The sequence below is a fragment of the Botryllus schlosseri genome, chromosome 1, assembly GCF_051294905.1.
Source record: "Botryllus schlosseri isolate E-star chromosome 1, Bs_hap1, whole genome shotgun sequence".
NCBI classification, from domain to species: domain Eukaryota; kingdom Metazoa; phylum Chordata; class Ascidiacea; order Stolidobranchia; family Styelidae; genus Botryllus; species Botryllus schlosseri.
In genome coordinates this window covers 12,402,388-12,423,816 of record NC_137236.1, presented here as the reverse complement: position 1 = coordinate 12,423,816, position 21,429 = coordinate 12,402,388, and the positions used below count along the sequence as shown (strand labels likewise).

General features: G+C 37.0%; 1 protein-coding gene and 1 long non-coding RNA gene across 3 annotated transcripts in view; both read right to left on the bottom strand.

The window, feature by feature from the left end:
- The window catches only part of LOC145441998 (uncharacterized), a 230,707-nt gene that overhangs the window by 63,953 nt on the left and 145,325 nt on the right, over positions 1–21,429 (bottom strand). The window lies entirely within an intron of this gene.
- On the bottom strand, positions 10,448–11,312 carry LOC145441230 (uncharacterized). Its single transcript, XR_013915776.1, has 3 exons — positions 11,208–11,312; positions 10,860–11,001; positions 10,448–10,526 (listed from the first exon to the last, which is right to left on the bottom strand). It is a non-coding gene; the product is annotated as an uncharacterized LOC145441230 (long non-coding RNA).

Sequence of the window (21,429 nt, the reverse complement as noted above, 5' to 3'; positions counted from 1 at the left end):
TTCGGCACTCATGTATCAAAATTGAACATTGAACATATGACTGCTCCCAAGGAACATGGTTAGTCGGAATAGGTAGAGCCAAAGAGGCAAATATTCATAATTTCGCGAAGGCCTGCTGTTGACTTATTTGTGAACTCAGAAGATATGGTTGTTGCATATATATTAGCATCTTATGAAATACTTCGGAGCCGGAGCTACCCCTTAAATAAGTAGTTCCAGCTCCGGCTCCAGCTGAATTTTATGTAGAACTCCGGCTCCAGCTCCGGTAAAAACGCACGGCTCCGGGATCCGGCTCCAAAGCCCTGGTTGTCACTTTCTATCCTGACTACGGTCGCAATATACACGTTTAATGCTCATATTATCTAGGTGTACCATTTTTGAGAATCTGAAGACGACACTTTTTCAAAATTTTCAGACATCCAATACTGGAGTGAAATCCGTAAATTCTTCCCGAGTTTGTGGTTGTTTGACTGAAAAAAAGCTTTCGGAATATCGCCATTTTTCAGATTATCCGTTGATTGACTATTAAAAGGTCATTTTCAGGCTCAAGTCCCGAAAAACCCGCTCGTCCGTTCATTGAACGCTGATTTCCTATATCTCAGTCCAATTCCCAAGTACATTCACCAAAATTTTTACTGTTTCACGCAAAAGTAGAGGTACGGATTTGCAGCTTATGTTTCTATTTTATCATTCAACACAGTAGGAGTTGTAAGAAATTTATCAAAACTATCTCACAGCACCTAAAAGTAAACCCTTTTGCGGTTCGCGATTTGTTTCACGTCATTTATATCCTGAGCAGATATAATTGTAGCAATCGGAAAAGTTGGCGAAAATTGTTGCTGGTAGAATCTTCTGTGATGTTCTTTGCGGTAGTTGCGTAACTTCATAGTTAGATTTGGGTGCTACAATGGTATGAAGTCGCTTTCAGTGCTGTTGCTGTTCTTCATCGTCTCATTGCCAGATTTGCAAAATTTGCAAACATTGAATCAGGTTAGACATTTGTTAGAGGTTGCAAAGATGAACTAACGTATCAAGAATGCACTGCGACATTGTCAAATTTCCATCGCAGGTGGTCTGAGTGACACCCATATTACTCCCGAGATCACGATTTTCGGATGACTCGACTCGACTCGAATCATTTTCTCAAAATACGGAAATGACTCGACTCGAGTCAATCTGTGTATTGACTCGACTTGGACTCGAGTCATTGTGCATGACTCGAAGCAAGTCATTGACTCGAGATTCAGACGGCCAAGACCGACATTTCATTGTAATTTCGAATCCAACACACTATTGGGATTTCGTTTGTTGGTACTGGTGCTTGAAAATGCGACCAGAAACTGCTAAAAGTGAGGAAAATTGATATATTATGAATGCGAACCATTCAATATCACCAAACAGAGTTAAAAAAGTGGGTTTAGGAAGACTTTAACTGGAAACTGAGCAGTCAACACAATGACTTGGACTCGGACTCGAGTCATAATACCATGACTCGGACTCGATCCTCTGTTCGCTGACTTGGACTCGGACTTGACTCGGTGGGAATTGAAAATGACTCGACTGGACTCGAGTCAAAAATATAAAAGTGAGATTGGCTTGTGACTCGGAGCCTTGTGACTTGGTTACAACCCTGGTAAACAGGCACCGCCCTCGCAAATAATGCAATCAAAAATAAATATAAATTACCATCATTTACTGAAATAAGTCTAATTGTAATCGCAATTGTAAGCTAACGGCATATTCGTAGAGTTGGTTGAGGCCAATTGGATGCTTCAGTCACAGACAGTGGTCCCAAATCTTGGGGTCGTTTGCCTTTATCTGGGATCGCGAAGATGTTGGACGTAATCAGCTTCCAAAATAGACCCTGAGTAAGTTTGGCAAGCTGAATTTTTTTAGTAATCTGCTAATCAAGTCAAACACAATCCCGACAGGTCAGACACGGCCCGTCAGACGATTTCATCCAAATCTATTGCACACCATTGCAAGACCAGAGCTCACATTACAGATGACACAATTCATGACCTATTTTTCACTCCATTCTTGTATATTGTCGATGGGCAATGCTTTGCTAGTGTGACGTCATATTGACCGACAATGTTTTAATCCTCATTTTTAAATCCGCAAGTGGGCGCTATAGAGTGTCCGGAATTTGCTTCACAAAAATATGGTAACCCTACATCAGAGTCGGACGAAAAGCTTTATGTAGCATACGTATAATTCATGAATAACATGAATATAGTTTTGAATATATGAACATAAAAAATATAACCAACTTTCACTAATTCCACAATTTTCCAAATAGCCCTGTGGCCTACCATTTGCGAATCCCTGGCCCAGAGATACAATTAGAGCAACGAGCGACACAAATATGTCATCAATGAAAATGAACACTTTAGAGCAGTGGTTCCCAAACGGCGGGGAATTCCCCACTGGTGGGGAATTCAGTGGTTTCTGGTGGGGAATAGACGCATTTGTTCAAAATTATATACCGGACAGTCTACATATTCACGAAGACACATGCGCGATTACCGTTACCAGTTAACTGCTCTGGAATCTATGTATCGAAAATTATGCTGCGTGTTGTTCACAAATCTCATTTTTAACTCTGGATGGCAAATGATGGCGTCACAAACGCCTCCAGCACGACCAGTATGACGTGAAATTACGCCTTCGCGAAATTTTGATCGTCACCGGTATCGATTCACAATAAGTTTCATGTTGCAATTATAGGCGATTGTCTTGCGTACTGGTGTTGTGTGGTTTTGTGTAGTCAAACCAGCAAATAGCTGCTCTGTGACGACAAAAGTGTTGGGTAGTGTGGAAACTGCCGGGCGAGCTCGTAGGGAAACAAAATTATTTCGTGAATTAACATAAATTATAGAGTATATTTTTGGAAATTTATGCCACTTTTTCAGGTTTTTTTGGCGCTGGGTAGGTGATTTAATATTGCCGAATATCCTAATTATTGGGTACCCGTCGCCCAAGAAAATACGTAAAATTTATAGAAATGGAGAGTTCGGTTTCGGCCACGACGCCGCGACGCACCAAGACATATGTAGTTATAGGCCATGTAACATGCGACTCCGAGAAGTGTTCCAGAACGAACAGCAGCGAGATGACCTTGGCCGAGAAGGAATGCCCTTGTGGTGACCGAAAACATCGATATATATACAATATACATGTATGTTTAACTGTCCTTGGGCGGCTAAATGGCTGGCGCCGAATGTTCCTGTCCTGGCGATCTGAATCCCACAGGACAAATAACATCCCGCAGGTAAAAATTATTTACCAGTAAAGCAATACCAATTTGAAATCGTGTGTGCCTCGTAGTTTTGGCGATTTCCATATCTTTTGACGTAGCAGATATAGGAGGTCACGGAATAGCATAATGTAACGAAGTCAATATAATAACGGGTCCGCCCGAAGATGTTTAATTCTTATTTAGAGGTCCTGCCTTTTCCCACACTCCTCACGCAGCTCTACTGGTATATCTCATTACGTGTATAGAGAGGGGATACAAAATTGATAGCAAAATATATGCAATTCCCGATCAGATTAACCTATTCAAACATGAATTATAGAAATTTTCCCCGCATCACAATAGACCCAATGTTGCTGATAATAAGTAGCGGGGAAAAAGCGTACAGGCTCAAGGGGCTGAGGGCGAATTATCACCATGTGGAGGCCCACGACAGTAGTATGATGGTCTGGGTTATACGCAGACCAATCCCAGAAGGCCACGTCGCCTTAATTGCCACGCCTACATTGCCACATCATCCGCCCATTGCCGCACCTATAGCACACCTATTGCCACATCATCCATCCATTGCTATGTCATCGCTGCATTGATTGCCGCATCTTGATACTTTTCTCAGATATTGTATTATGTGTATTTAGGACTAATATCATCCGTCCATATTTTTTAAACTTGATTTTATGTGTACAAGTTACGGTTTCTGTAGTTTCCACATTTTACGACTTATGATTGCTGCGTCAAAACTTACCTTGGCTAGAATCGACAGATTTTCTATTATGTGTATTTAGGACTATATATTTAAATTCCTATTCAGATTATACATAAATACGAAAACTATGATGTCTATGTAAGGTTATATTCTCCGGATAATATTATTAATATCAAAATTCTACACATCATCACTAATTACTTAATATAAAATGCGATTTTGAGCGCTGCGACTTGATAATATGAACCCCTACGCTTCTGATGCATGATTTTTTTGTGATAAGGACCTAGGTAACATTCAGAGTCTGCAACGATTGTTTGGATATACATTATAGCAATACCCCACTAAACTATAGGCGGTTATATTACTCTATTGGTCAGAGATAACCCATCCGACCATAATTTTAAACTTGATTTTATGTATACAAGTTACTGTCTCTGCAGCCTCCACATTTTACGACTTATTTTCATTAGACGCAGGCAAGCGATTCTCCAGTTCCGAGCTACAGAAACAAATCACTCGCATGTGCGCGTTCCGAATAGTATTGTAGAATTTTCTAAAGTCGTAACAGCTTAGTAGCATATACGCGAATCCCAAGGTGAAAAATAATCGAACGAACTATAGCCGTAGGCGTGCGATTCGCAGGGCTTTATTTATACAAACTCTATCGATGCCTGTACGCGAACCCCTGCGTTAAGAAACGATTAGGTCTAATTAACACGTTCTGAAGCCGAAAATTTAGTCAACATCATTGAGATAGCCATGATTTGAAGATGGTGATCGAGTGTGACAATAGCACTCGCCAAGGTTAGACAAACATAACCTTAAACTACTCTCTACTTCACAAAATATAAAGTTATAAAAGTAAGCAGATTTCTATGAAAACCCGTGAAATAGAAGTAAAAGTAGCCTAGAAACATAACTACTTAATGAAAAATCGTGATTCTTGAAGTGACCACATTTCATACGATTCAGTCCTTTTCATGTCACTAGAATAAGGGTAATTAAACCAACAGTGAAACGCCGCCGGCGTCTTATAACGTAATAATGTAAGCTGCGTCGGGTGCTGCTATAATGTTAGGAGCGAATATAGTAGAAAGTCCGCGTCTGGACACCTGTAAGCAAGTGCGCATGCTACCGTAGTAAACGCATAACAGAATTCATGCAAAAGTCTATATTGCTTTGTGGTGATTTTGATGTTGTTCCATACCGATTGGGAAGATAGGACTCCTAATTTCCTTATCCCGGAACGTAGCAAGAAAAATCGTATAAATTTGGTAAAGTAGATAGAAAACTACACTATTCCGATGCAGTAAAGACTCTTACACGCTGGATTTTGTGCAGTATATACTAATTTTACATTGCGGAGTATTCCATAAACGTTAATCCAGTGACCCTCCTTCTATTTTCAATCACGATCCGCTTATTATTCTAGGCTTCGAACCCCACACCCAGTACGTTTTATGGGGATTAATATTTTTAGATTAAATATAGGGTATCGAGTAGGGCTGTTCAAAAATAACTTTTTTTCCTGAATCTTGCTGGTTACTTGATTAAATCGTTAGGTTGCCTTAAAAAACGACGCACACCAAATTTGAATTCATTCCGACAAATATTCGCGGGTTACGTAGAGTTTGAAAATTTTGGATTTGCCCAAAAACGCAAAAAAAAAATTTTCTCAAATTTTTTTGCCAACCCCATGAAATTGTTGGGCTGTCTTCAAAAACTATGCAAAACAAATTTGACTCAATTCCAAGCCGTAGAAGCGGAGTTATTTCAGTTTTTATTCGATAATTCTGGGATTATCCTTGATTGGTGGATAATCCAAGAATTATCACCGAAAAACTGGAATAACTCCGCTTCTACGGCTTGGAATTGAGTCAAATTTGTTTTGCATAGTTTTTGAAGACAGCCCAACAATTTCATGGGGTTGGCAAAAAAATTTGAGAAAAATTTTTTTTTGCGTTTTTGGGCAAATCCAAAATTTTCAAACTCTACGTAACCCGCGAATATTTGTCGGAATGAATTCAAATTTGGTGTGCGTCGTTTTTTAAGGCAACCTAACGATTTAATCAAGTAACCAGCAAGATTCAGGAAAAAAAGTTATTTTTGAACAGCCCTAGTATCGAGACTTCGTGAAACTTACTCGGAAATAGTTATTTCTACCCTAATTTAATAGATTTCTCAGATATCGTAGCAACGGAACTGGCTTCAGCCAGCGGTTAAGGCGTTGGACTTAAGTTTCAATGAACAAGTGTTCACATAGGTTCGAATCCCACACCCACTACGTTTACGAGAATTAATATTTTTAGATTCAAATTTAGCGTATTGAGTACTTTTTCTGCCTTTTTCAGTGCATTAGAGACGTTTACACTATTGATTTCGTGAGCTTTACTTAAGTTTTATAAATTAACGTAAAAGTAGCCATTTCCGAGTAAGTAAAACGTTCGTATTGTAGGTTCATTTCTGCTTAATACTATAATTATCATGGAGTTGAAGCAGTCCAATATCAAAAACACCCGAAAGTATTTGTTGCATATAGCTAAAAACCTAATTGAGTACTCTGAAGAAGTACAAGTAGCACAGTCTGTGGTATTTCTATGACATCGAAATTTAGCTAACCAGAACTTATACTTGAGTACTCCGAAATGTACAAGTACTTTACCTTTACACGACGTTTCTGTAAAATGAATACTGATTTTATTAAAAAATAAAAAAGCACGAAAAATTACATTTTATCCCAAACCATCAGAATACTAAAGTAGCTTATCGCGTATATGGACCTAAAGTGTTTATGATTTCAGTTCGCTTCAACTTCATGACATTTTCAGTATTAAACAGAAGTATAGGCCTAGAATGCTAACTTTCTTCGTAAATTGCTACTTCTGCCTTAATTTAACGGATATATCTGAGATCATTGCTTTACTTAATCTCTCCAAAATGTGCATTATACTAGTACGTCACCATCGAATCCCTCTGGCTATAACTACCCGATAGTATAATTGAGCCAAATACTCGAGTACTAATTTTAAAGTAGCTTAGGTATCTAAATGAACCAACGGTCAGTAAACCATTTCGAAGTGCAAGTACAGGAATATCATAGTTCTTGAACCGTGCTCAAATTTTGTAAAGTAGATAGAAAACTACACTATTCCGATGCAGTAAAGACTCTTACACGCTGGATTTTGTGCAGTATATACTAATTTTACATTGCGGAGTATTCCATAAACGTTAATCCAGTGATCCTCCTTCTATTTTCAATCACGATCCGCTTATTATTCTAGGCTTCGAACCCCACACCCAGTACGTTTTATGGGGATTAATATTTTTAGATTAAATATAGCGTATCGAGACTTCGTGAAACTTACTCGGAAATAGTTATTTCTACCCTAATTTAATAGATTTCTCAGATATCGTAGCAACGGAACTGGCTTCAGCGAGCGGTTAAGGCGTTGGACTTAAGTTTCAATGAACAAGTGTTCACATAGGTTCGAATCCCACACCCACTACGTTTACGAGAATTAATATTTTTAGATTCAAATTTAGCGTATTGAGTACTTTTTCTGTCTTTTTCAGCGCATTAGAGACGTTTACACTTTCGATTTCGTGAGCTTTACTTAAGTTTTATAAATTAACGTAAAAGTAGCCATTTCCGAGTAAGTAAAACGTTCGTATTGTAGGTTCATTTCTGCTTAATACTATAATTATCATGGAGTTGAAGCAGTCCAATATCAAAAACACCCGAAAGTATTTGTTGCATATAGCTAAAAACCTAATTGAGTACTCTGAAGAAGTACAAGTAGCACAGTTTGTGGTATTTCTATGACATCGAAATTTAGCTAACCAGAACTTATACGTGAGTACTCCGAAATGTACAAGTACTTTACCTTTACACGACGTTTCTGTAAAATGAATACTGATTTTATTAAAAAATAAAAAAGCACGAAAAATTACATTTTATCTCAAACCATCAGAATACTAAAGTAGCTTATCGCGTATATGGACCTAATACTAAAGTGTTTATGATTTCAGTTCGCTTCAACTTCATGACATTTTCAGTATTAAACAGAAGTATAGGCCTAGAATGCTAACTTTCTTCGTAAATTGCTACTTCTGCCTTAATTTAACGGATTTATCTGAGATCATTGCTTTACTTAATCTCTCCAAAATGTGCATTATACTAGTACGTCACCATCGAATCCCTCTGGCTATAACTACCCGATAGTATAATTGAGCCAAATACTCGAGTACTAATTTTAAAGTAGCTTAGGTATCTAAATGAACCGACGATCAGTAAACCATTTCGAAGTGCAAGTACAGGAATATCATAGTTCTTGAACCGTGCTCAATGCTCAATAGACCATTTTTGCTATTTTTCATCGCCATAAATCATTCTGGACCGCGTAAACGCATTGTACGTTATAGATGAAACTTATGCAAATCCCCGGAAAGCAACAAGAAAAATCGTATGAATTTGTAAACTACTTATTCATGACATAATAATAATTCTACTTGTACACATTTTCACATTTTATAACACTTTAAGTAGTACTTGAAAGTTTTGTCAAGTTAACAGGTTAAAAACTTATACTTGAGCACTACGAAATGTACAAGTACTTTACCTTTACACGACGTTTTGTAAAATGAATACTAATTAAAAAATAAAAAATAAAAAAGACCGAAAAATTACATGTTATCCCGGAACGCAACAAGAAAAATCGTAGGAATTTGTAAACTACTTATTCGGTAAACTACTCTTTACTTCACAAAACAAAGTTACAAAAGTAAGCAGATTTATATGAAAACCCGTTAAATAGAAGTAAAAGTAATAACAATGCATCATACCAAATTTGATCGCAATTTCATGATGCAATACCTTCAAAACTAACGCAGTTCTCTATACACTTTTGCGTAAATCTGTGTTTCGCTAGCGTAGCACGTACATATACATAGTAAGCTTCAATAACGGAATTACCATGCTAATAATCAAATCCCAACCCTGAAACTCGGTACGCGGTTGTAGGACATTATGAAAATACAACATACCAAATTTCATCAGACATTTCATGATGTAACACCTTTAAAACCAACGCAGTTCTATACCGACTTTTGGCTAAATCTGTTATCCATAGCGCAGCACGTACCTATACATAGTCAACTTTAAAACGGAATTACCATGTTAATAATCGGCTCCCCACCTTGAAACTCGGTACGCAGTTATTTTTTTCCTTACATCAAAACAACTAGAATGTGTAACTATACATTAAAATCGTTCCTAACCCTTTACACACCAGCGATAACTCGTACAAGCAACAAGTTTCGAGTATCGAGTTTTAAATAACGTGAAAGTATCACACCACAAACTGCGCAAACCTTCAAAGTTGATAAGTAAACAAGTACTTGCACTCCATCAGAATACCAAAGTAGCAGAAGTATAGACCTAGAATGCTAACTTTCTTCGTAAATACCTACTTCTAGCTTAATTTAATAGATTTATCTAACATCATTGCTTTACTTAATCTCTCCTAAATGTGCATTATACAAGTACGTCACCATCGAATCTCTCTGGCTGTATCTATATGGCAGTATAATTGCGGCAAATACTCGAGCACTAATTTTAAAGTAGCTTAGGTATCTAAACGAGCTCCAGGACATTGTGATTATGCAGCATACCAAATTTCATCACACATTTCATGATGGAACAAATTTAAAACTAACGCAGTTCTTTAGCAACTTTTGCAAGTTTTAGAAAATATTATACCGACATCGCGACATCTTTCAAAAACAAAACCATGATCAAAGCTTGAGAGATCATTTTTGCTATTTTTCATTGACATAAGTCATTCTGGAGTGCGAAAACGCATTGTACGATATAGATGAAACTTGAGCAAATCCTAGGATCCTCATTTTCAAAGTAGCTTAGATCTCAAAATAAGCCGGGATTTACAAATTATCTTTAGCATGAGATATATAGTGTATCTGCTCTCTAGAGTCCATATCACCTCTCGATGATAAAATTCAGCTTTACCATCTAATTCGCTTCCCAATTTATATTCTACGACACGATAACTTTCCTCCGTATGATCATTAAGGCTTCTATCTTTATTGCAGGACGGCTTTGTAGAATTCTTTGATAATACCGCTTTATACTACAATAAAGTATGGAAGGGCCTCATGTTTTTCGGAATCGGACTGACATCTATTGTAATAGCATTATCAAGATAATGGATGTTCGCATGTTTTGTCTCATGTAATATTTTAAGAATATAATTCTTCATCGTTTAATCGCGTCCATTTTTCTGTAGGATGTATACAGTTTTTCTGAGAATACTCGAAAGATTGCCCCATAAGAAAACCTTCTTTGTACTTTTAATTTGTCAAATTTCTACAGCTACGTAAGGGAATTTTTAGGGTTACCCAGAATGACGATTTTTTCAATATATTTGAGAAATGACATAACGCACCTTTAGGGCTGTGCAATCTGTTCCATCATTATACGCTTGTAAGTCGCCCCGAGCATTCGTGTGTCAACGAGTATGCAGTAATCATTTTCTTCGCTACCTGAAATGGAACGATTTAGCTTCGAACTCAACGCATTAGCATAGCGAATTTAAGTATAGACGATAAATAATATACAGTATAGCTCTACCTAATTAATTCATAATATTGTAACCACAGCGAGATTCGAGTAATAAGCGGGGCTAGATAGTCTACCCTTAACAGAGAACTTGCATATACATTCGAATTTATGCGACTTCGGGCATATTGCCGGTTAACATTATAGCCGCGCACAGGACTGATTATTACGTTATAGCTATTTAAATGGTACGATATAGGAGAAATCTCGGTACGCTGGCGATTTTTTCATAATAGTTGAGAAATGATATAACGCACCTTTAGGGCTGTGCAATTTGCTCCATCATCATACGCTTGTAACTCGTCCCGGGCTTGAATGTGTCCGCGAATATATGCCGTGATCATTTTCTTCGCTACATGAAATGAGACGATGTAGCTTCAAACTCAACGCATTAGCATGCTAAATTTAAAAAAATAGGTCGTAAATAATATAGCGAAGCTCTACTTAATTAAATCTTAATATTGTAATAGCACAAATTATGACGTAGCGTGATCTAGGTATTACTATAGATGTAATATATGATTATTCAGCATTCGAAATGATAAAGCTTCAGTCATGAAACTCTGGTGATTTTTTCAATATAATTGAGAAATGATATAACGCACCCTTAGGACTGTGCCATCTGCTCCATCATTATACGCTTGTAAGTCGTCCTGGGCTTGCGTGTGTCAACGAGTCTGCAGTAATCATTTTCTTCGCTACCTGAAATGGAGCGATTTAGCTTCAAACTCAATGCATTAGCATACCGAATTTAAATATAGACGATAAGTAATATACAGTATAGCTCCACTCAATTAATTCACAATATTGTAACCACCGCGAGATTCGAGTAATAAGCGAGGCTAGAGAGTCTACCCTTAACGGAGAACTTGCATATACATTCGAATTTACGCGACTTCGGCTATATTGCCGGTTAATATTATATCTGCGCACAGAACTAATTATTACGTTATTAGCTATTGGAGAAATCTCAACGTAATTCAATCTGCGTGCACAATCCACGTAAGCTAATACCGCATCGAGAAATTATAGCTAAATTTAGTTTAAATCGATACAAAAATACATGGATCCTACCTTACCTGTGATGCCTGCCTCGTTCGCTGTGCACATAACAATACTGGGAACAGAAATGTGAAGTTTTCAGAATGTGAATTACTTTACGTCGGAAGTAAACATTCTAATTCGTATCGCCATCGCAACTTTATTTATAATGTTCTAATTCGCATTGTCGATGTGCCCCGACTTCTTGGAATCGTAATCAACTATATTCGTGGCACATTTACACGCGTCAATTTCTTGGAATAGTATTCGGCAACATGCGCGGCCCCAGCAATAATCGCGCAGACCTTAATGTTTTTGAGCTGCATAGCAATGAAATCTTTTGACTGCAAGCGCGAGTTCACAACTGACAAATATGTTAGATCGCACGAAATAATAGTCCCGAGTTGCGTAAAGTTAATGTTCTCCGCGTAGCTGAGATCGAGGTTTTTCAAGATTTCATCATCACACATCTAATGATGGAACACCTTTGAAACTATCGCAGTCGAATACCGACTTTTACGCATATCTGCTTTTCGTGAACACAGCATATACCCATACATAGTCAATTTTAATAACAGAATTAGTATGCTAAACATCAAATTCTCACCTTGAACGTTGGTACGCAGTTGTAGGACATAATAAGAATGAACCATACCAAATTTCGTCACGCATTTCATGATGTAACACCTTTAAAACCAACGCAGTTCTATACAGACTTTTGGCTAAGTCTGTTTTTCCGTAGCGTAGCACGTACCTATGCATAGTCAACTTTAATAACGGAATTACCATGTTAATAATCGACTCCCAACCTTGAAACTCGCTACACCGATGTAAGACATTATGACAATGCACCATGTCAAATTTTGTGACGCATTTCATGATTGAACAACTTTAAAACTAATCCAGTTCCATGCCGACTTTTGCGGGGGCGTAGCACGTACCTATGCATACTCAACTTTAATAACGGAATTACCGAGCTTAACATTGAATGCGCAACTTGAAGATCGGTTCACAGGTGTAGGACATTATGACAATGGAACATACCACTGCGCTAACTTTCAGAATTGTTAAGTATAGTACTCGCACTTTGTGAGAATACCCAAGTAGGTTTTTTGCCTACATGCACCAAATACTCTCAAGTCCTTATGATATTGGAGTACATCAACTTCATGATAGCTAGAGTATTGAACAGAAATGGACCTAGAGTACTAACGTTTTACTTACTCGGAAATGACTACTTCTACCTTATTTTAAAGGATACCTCGTTCAAAGCGAAATTTATGTGGTTTTGGATAATATCCAAGATGTAGGCTCACTTTGAAGGGTACTTCCTAAAACTCAAATATTGCGCAAAAGTACAATTAGGGATCTAAAAGTAACTAATATAGATGGTTATTTCCGTAGATAACTTACCCTCTACTCGAAAGGTTTTTCAGGTGGAACTACCTACTTTTAGGACTGTGTATGTCAAAGTAGTTTGAGCTTACGTTTATATCACCTTGACAAGTGACATTATCAGACATGAAAATGATATTATCACGTAATACCAGAAGTTAACACACGTCAATGTGTTTCGGAATTCACGAGAAATTGGTTACTAAGAGAAGTATATTCTTGTGTACACAATAGCGGAGAGAATATTTAAAATGTAGTAAGCAGGCCGATGGGTATTCATTGAGTTGTATAAGCATAAAAACATTCCCGCGCGCTCCTACACCCTGCCTAACCCTACCACCTAATCCTAAGACGCGCGCGCGCGGGAATGTTTTTTATGCTTATACAACTCAATGAATACCCATCGGCCTGCTTACTACATTTTAAATATTCGCTCCGCTATTGTGTACACAAGAATATACTTCTCTTGTATGAAAAATGAGGCCCTTCCATACTTTATTGTAGTATAAAGCGGTATTATCAAAGAATTCTACAAAGCCGTCCTGCAATAAAGATAGAAGCCTTAATGATCATACGGAGGAAAGTTATCGTGTCGTAGAATATAAATTGGGAAGCGAATTAGATGGTAAAGCTGAATTTTATCATCGAGAGGTGATATGGACTCTAGAGAGCAGATACACTATATATCTCATGCTAAAGATAATTTGTAAATCCCGGCTTATTTTGAGATCTAAGCTACTTTGAAAATGAGGATCCTAGGATTTGCTCAAGTTTCATCTATATCGTACAATGCGTTTTCGCACTCCAGAATGACTTATGTCAATGAAAAATAGCAAAAATGATCTCTCAAGCTTTGATCATGGTTTTGTTTTTGAAAGATGTCGCGATGTCGGTATAATATTTTCTAAAACTTGCAAAAGTTGCTAAAGAACTGCGTTAGTTTTAAAGTTGTTCCATCATGAAATGTGTGATGAAATTTGGTATGCTGCATAATCACAATGTCCTGGAGCTCGTTTAGATACCTAAGCTACTTTAAAATTAGTGCTCGAGTATTTGCCGCAATTATACTGCCATATAGATACAGCCAGAGAGATTCGATGGTGACGTACTTGTATAATGCACATTTAGGAGAGATTAAGTAAAGCAATGATGTTAGATAAATCCATTAAATTAAGCTGGAAGTAGGTATTTACGAAGAAAGTTAGCATTCTAGGTCTATACTTCTGCTACTTTGGTATTCTGATGGAGTGCAAGTACTTGTTTACTTATCAACTTTGAAGGTTAGCGCAGTTTGTGGTGTGATACTTTCACGTTATTTAAAACTCGATACTCGAAACTTGTTGCTTGTACGAGTTATCGCTGGTGTGTAAAGGGTTAGGAACGATTTTAATGTATAGTTACACATTCTAGTTGTTTTGATGTAAGGAAAAAAATAACTGCGTACCGAGTTTCAAGGTGGGGAGCCGATTATTAACATGGTAATTCCGTTTTAAAGTTGACTATGTATAGGTACGTGCTGCGCTATGGATAACAGATTTAGCCAAAAGTCAGTATAGAACTGCGTTGGTTTTAAAGGTGTTACATCATGAAATGTCTGATGAAATTTGGTATGTTGTATTTTCATAATGTCCTACAACCGCGTACCGAGTTTCAGGGTTGGGATTTGATTATTAGCATGGTAATTCCGTTATTGAAGCTTACTATGTATAGGTACGTGCTACGCTAGCGAAACACAGATTTACGCAAAAGTGTATAGAGAACTGCGTTAGTTTTAAAGGTATTGCATCATGAAATTGCGATCAAATTTGGTATGATGCATTGTTATTACTTTTACTTCTATTTAACGGGTTTTCATATAAATCTGCTTACTTTTGTAACTTTGTTTTGTGAAGTAAAGAGTAGTTTACCGAATAAGTAGTTTACAAATTCCTACGATTGTTCTTGTTGCGTTCCGGGATAACATGTAATTTTTCGGTCTTTTTTATTTTTTATTTTTTAATTAGTATTCATTTTACAAAACGTCGTGTAAAGGTAAAGTACTTGTACATTTCGTAGTGCTCAAATATAAGTTTTTAACCTGTTAACTTGACAAAACTTTCAAGTACTACTTAAAGTGTTATAAAATGTGAAAATGTGTACAAGTAGAATTATTATTATGTCATGAATAAGTAGTTTACAAATTCATACGATTTTTCTTGTTGCGTTCCGGGGATTTGCATAAGTTTCATCTATAACGTACAATGCGTTTACGCGGTCCAGAATGATTTATGGCGATGAAAAATAGCAAAAATGGTCTATTGAGCATTGAGCACGGTTCAAGAACTATGATATTCCTGTACTTGCACTTCGAAATGGTTTACTGATCGTCGGTTCATTTAGATACCTAAGCTACTTTAAAATTAGTACTCGAGTATTTGGCTCAATTATACTATCGGGTAGTTATAGCCAGAGGGATTCGATGGTGACGTACTAGTATAATGCACATTTTGGAGAGATTAAGTAAAGCAATGATCTCAGATAAATCCGTTAAATTAAGGCAGAAGTAGCAATTTACGAAGAAAGTTAGCATTCTAGGCCTATACTTCTGTTTGATACTGAAAATGTCATGAAGTTGAAGCGAACTGAAATCATAAACACTTTAGTATTAGGTCCATATACGCGATAAGCTACTTTAGTATTCTGATGGTTTGGGATAAAATGTAATTTTTCGTGCTTTTTTATTTTTTAATAAAATCAGTATTCATTTTACAGAAACGTCGTGTAAAGGTAAAGTACTTGTACATTTCGGAGTACTCAAGTATAAGTTCTGGTTAGCTAAATTTCGATGTCATAGAAATACCACAAACTGTGCTACTTGTACTTCTTCAGAGTACTCAATTAGGTTTTTAGCTATATGCAACAAATACTTTCGGGTGTTTTTGATATTGGACTGCTTCAACTCCATGATAATTATAGTATTAAGCAGAAATGAACCTACAATACGAACGTTTTACTTACTCGGAAATGGCTACTTTTACGTTAATTTATAAAACTTAAGTAAAGCTCACGAAATCAATAGTGTAAACGTCTCTAATGCGCTGAAAAAGGCAGAAAAAGTACTCAATACGCTAAATTTGAATCTAAAAATAATAATTCTCGTAAACGTAGTGGGTGTGGGATTCGAACCTATGTGAACACTTGTTCATTGAAACTTAAGTCCAACGCCTTAACCGCTCGCTGAAGCCAGTTCCGTTGCTACGATATCTGAGAAATCTATTAAATTAGGGTAGAAATAACTATTTCCGAGTAAGTTTCACGAAGTCTCGATACGCTATATTTAATCTAAAAATATTAATCCCCATAAAACGTACTGGGTGTGGGGTTCGAAGCCTAGAATAATAAGCGGATCGTGATTGAAAATAGAAGGAGGATCACTGGATTAACGTTTATGGAATACTCCGCAATGTAAAATTAGTATATACTGCACAAAATCCAGCGTGTAAGAGTCTTTACTGCATCGGAATAGTGTAGTTTTCTATCTACTTTACAAAATTTGAGCACGGTTCAAGAACTATGATATTCCTGTACTTGCACTTCGAAATGGTTTACTGACCGTTGGTTCATTTAGATACCTAAGCTACTTTAAAATTAGTACTCGAGTATTTGGCTCAATTATACTATCGGGTAGTTATAGCCAGAGGGATTCGATGGTGACGTACTAGTAAAATGCACATTTTGGAGAGATTAAGTAAAGCAATGATCTCAGATATATCCGTTAAATTAAGGCAGAAGTAGCAATTTACGAAGAAAGTTAGCATTCTAGGCCTATACTTCTGTTTAATACTGAAAATGTCATGAAGTTGAAGCGAACTGAAATCATAAACACTTTAGGTCCATATACGCGATAAGCTACTTTAGTATTCTGATGGTTTGGGATAAAATGTAATTTTTCGTGCTTTTTTATTTTTTAATAAAATCAGTATTCATTTTACAGAAACGTCGTGTAAAGGTAAAGTACTTGTACATTTCGGAGTACTCAAGTATAAGTTCTGGTTAGCTAAATTTCGATGTCATAGAAATACCACAGACTGTGCTACTTGTACTTCTTCAGAGTACTCAATTAGGTTTTTAGCTATATGCAACAAATACTTTCGGGTGTTTTTGATATTGGACTGCTTCAACTCCATGATGATTATAGTATTAAGCAGAAATGAACCTACAATACGAACGTTTTACTTACTCGGAAATGGCTACTTTTACGTTAATTTATAAAACTTAAGTAAAGCTCACGAAATCAATAGTGTAAGCGTCTCTAATGCACTGAAAAAGGCAGAAAAAGTACTCAATACGCTAAATTTGAATCTAAAAATATTAATTCTCGTAAACGTAGTGGGTGTGGGATTCGAACCTATGTGAACACTTGTTCATTGAAACTTAAGTCCAACGCCTTAACCGCTGGCTGAAGCCAGTTCCGTTGCTACGATATCTGAGAAATCTATTAAATTAGGGTAGAAATAACTATTTCCGAGTAAGTTTCACGAAGTCTCGATACCCTATATTTAATCTAAAAATATTAATCCCCATAAAACGTACTGGGTGTGGGGTTCGAAGCCTAGAATAATAAGCGGATCGTGATTGAAAATAGAAGGAGGGTCACTGGATTAACGTTTATGGAATACTCCGCAATGTAAAATTAGTATATACTGCACAAAATCCAGCGTGTAAGAGTCTTTACTGCATCGGAAAAGTGTAGTTTTCTATCTACTTTACAAAATTTATACGATTTTTCTTGCTACGTTCCGGGATAAGGAAATTAGGAGTCCTATCTTCCCAATCGGTATGGAACAACATCAAAATCACCACAAAGCAATATAGACTTTTGCATGAATTCTGTTATGCGTTTACTACGGTAGTATGCGCACTTGCTTACAGGTGTCCAGACGCGGACTTTCTACTATATTCGCTCCTAACATTATAGCAGCACCCGACGCAGCTTACATTATTACGTTATAAGACGCCGGCGGCGTTTCACTGTTGGTTTAATCACCCTTATTCTAGTGACATGAAAAGGACTGAATCGTATGAAATGTGGTCACTTCAAGAATCACGATTTTTCATTAAGTAGTTATGTTTCTAGGCTACTTTTACTTCTATTTCACGGGTTTTCATAGAAATCTGCTTACTTTTATAACTTTATATTTTGTGAAGTAGAGAGTAGTTTAAGGTTATGTTTGTCTAACCTTGGCGAGTGCTATTGTCACACTCGATCACCATCTTCAAATCATGGCTATCTCAATGATGTTGACTAAATTTTCGGCTTCAGAACGTGGTAATTAGACCTAATCGTTTTAACGCAGGGGTTCGCGTACAGGCATCGATAGAGTTTGTATAAATAAAGCCCTGCGAATCGCACGCCTACGGCTATAGTTCGTTCGATTATTTTTCACCTTGGGATTCGCGTATATGCTACTAAGCTGTTACGACTTTAGAAAATTCTACAATACTATTCGGAACGCGCACATGCGAGTGATTTGTTTCTGTAGCTCGGAACTGGAGAATCGCTTGCCTGCGTCTAATGAAAATAAGTCGTAAAATGTGGAGGCTGCAGAGACAGTAACTTGTATACATAAAATCAAGTTTAAAATTATGGTCGGATGAGTTATCTCTGACCAATAGAGTAATATAACCGCCTATAGTTTAGTGGGGTATTGCTATAATGTATATCCAAACAATCGTTGCAGACTCTGAATGTTACCTAGGTCCTTATCACAAAAAAAATCATGCATCAGAAGCGTAGGGGTTCATATTATCAAGTCGCAGCGCTCAAAATCGCATTTTATATTAAGTAATTAGTGATGATGTGTAGAATTTTGATATTAATAATATTATCCGGAGAATATAACCTTACATAGACATCATAGTTTTCGTATTTATGTATAATCTGAATAGGAATTTAAATATATAGTCCTAAATACACATAATAGAAAATCTGTCGATTCTAGCCAAGGTAAGTTTTGACGCAGCAATCATAAGTCGTAAAATGTGGAAACTACAGAAACCGTAACTTGTACACATAAAATCAAGTTTAAAAAATATGGACGGATGATATTAGTCCTAAATACACATAATACAATATCTGAGAAAAGTATCAAGATGCGGCAATCAATGCAGCGATGATATAGCAATGGATGGATGATGTGGCAATAGGTGTGCTATAGGTGCGGCAATGGGCGGATGATGTGGCAATGTAGGCGTGGCAATTAAGGCGACGTGGCCTTCTGGGATTGGTCTGCGTATAACCCAGACCATCATACTACTCACGACCAGAGATGAGCGGATTTGGAATTTCCATGTCCTAATCCAATCTAAATCCGAAGCATCAAATCCAAATCCAAATCCTAATCCATAACTTTTTCATATTCAAGTTCATGTCCAATCCTAATCCGATTCCAACTTGAAATTCAGAAAAAATGCTAATTTATGCAATGGAGGGATTGGATTTTTTTTCTGTCACAACCAACGATTCTCTTGATTTAAGATAACTCAGCATAGGGCTGCGCCTCTCATGTTCATTTGCACCGAGTGTACCATAGTGTAGTGTACCCTAAGTACTTTAATAACTGATCTGAATAAAGTTTGTCGCTATTCGCCACACGACATGTCAATCTCCCAGAAAATCGGTAAATCCAATCCAAATCCTATTCCGTTCAGAAAAAAATCTCCAATCCTAATCCAATCCAACTCCGACAAAATTTCACAAATCCTTTTTTTTCAAATCCTAATCCTAATCCATGCTCATCTCTGCCCACGACCAACGTTTTTTTTTTTGGGGGGGGGGGGGCTGACGAAGTGCTGTTACGGTCCTGGTGGGGAATGAAGGCTCGGCTTAAATATAAAGTGGGGAATGAAGACGAAAAGGTTGGGAACCACTGCTTTAGAGATTTTACAAAATCTGTATCCGTCATGTGTATTGACATCTGTAACATAATATTGTATTGACACTTTCAAGTCGGTAGGACGCGTTTTTTCCTGTGCTGTGCCGTTTTAACCAATTCAGTGCAATGTAATATTAGATAGAGGTTGTTATTGTGATCAATGGTGGAAATTTGTATTACTATCAGGAAGATTTCAGTATTTTTCATCTATTGTAATCCAGGGTTGTAATGACTCGAGTCATGACTCGACTCGAGTCAGACTCGAGTCACGATTTTTTTGTGACTCGACTTGACTCGAGTCATTTTCTTGAAATGGGAAAATGACTCGACTCGACTCGAGTCAATATTTGGATTGACTCGACTTGTACTCGAGTCATTACGCATGACTCGACTCAAGTCATTGACTCGGCTTATTTTATGTGACTTGAAGGTGAAGAAAGTTGCGAATCACAATGGTTAGATCAACGCATGTGACGAATTCTGTCGACATCGCTATTTGTCACCACTGCTTTCGTTGCACTCGTCTGATATCAGATATGCACCGCCGTAAAAACAAAAGACAATGATACATAGTAGCAAAGAGCAATGCATTGTACAAAATCATCCAGTGATGAAGAGGTAATAGATCCTCCGCCATCAAAGTACTCAAGACATTTCAATTATACAAGCAAACAATCGAAGCAAAGTCCAATTAGAGCCAAAGAAATGACTCAGGTGGTCAAGTAGCCTACTTGGAAGAGACTGATAAGCTCATGTGTAGATATGATGGCGATGATTCTTTGCATTTTTGGCCGACTAGAATGGATGAGTATCTAATGCTCTTCAGTGTGGCTCAAAATTGCTTTTCAATTCCTGCATCTAATGCACCAGAGGAACGTGTATCCAGTGGATGTGGATTATTCTAAGGCCATGCCGCCTCAACATATATGAGAATCTCCTTTTCACTTTAGTATTTTTCAAGTGTAACTCATTGATTTGATCTGCTGTCTGTGAAAACACACAATACCCTCCGTCCGTTTGACGTTTTGTTAGGTATGTGCATTGTGCACGTGATGATAATAAATGGCTAATGTTGTGTGATATTTGTACAATAGGGTCGATCAAAAATACCTTCTTTTTTATTCTACTGGGTGGCTACTTGATAAAATTGCTACGTTGCATAAAAAGAACACCGAATCTGGCCTAATTTGAAAAAGTGGAATCAATGAAATGAGAGGAGAAAATTTTGGATTTGAAAATACATGGAGTATTTTTAGTGAGAAATGATTTCAAATAATATAATTACATACTAGCAGTAAGTCGACTATTTTTTCATATCCAAAATATTCCACTCTAATAACTCCGCTTCTTCTAGTTGGAATTGAGCCAAATTTTCTATGAATCATATTTTTACACAATCTAACAATATCATGAGGTAGCCGGTATATTTCGAAAGTCTTTATTTGTAATTAATCCAAAATATTTTTTCTTAGCATTG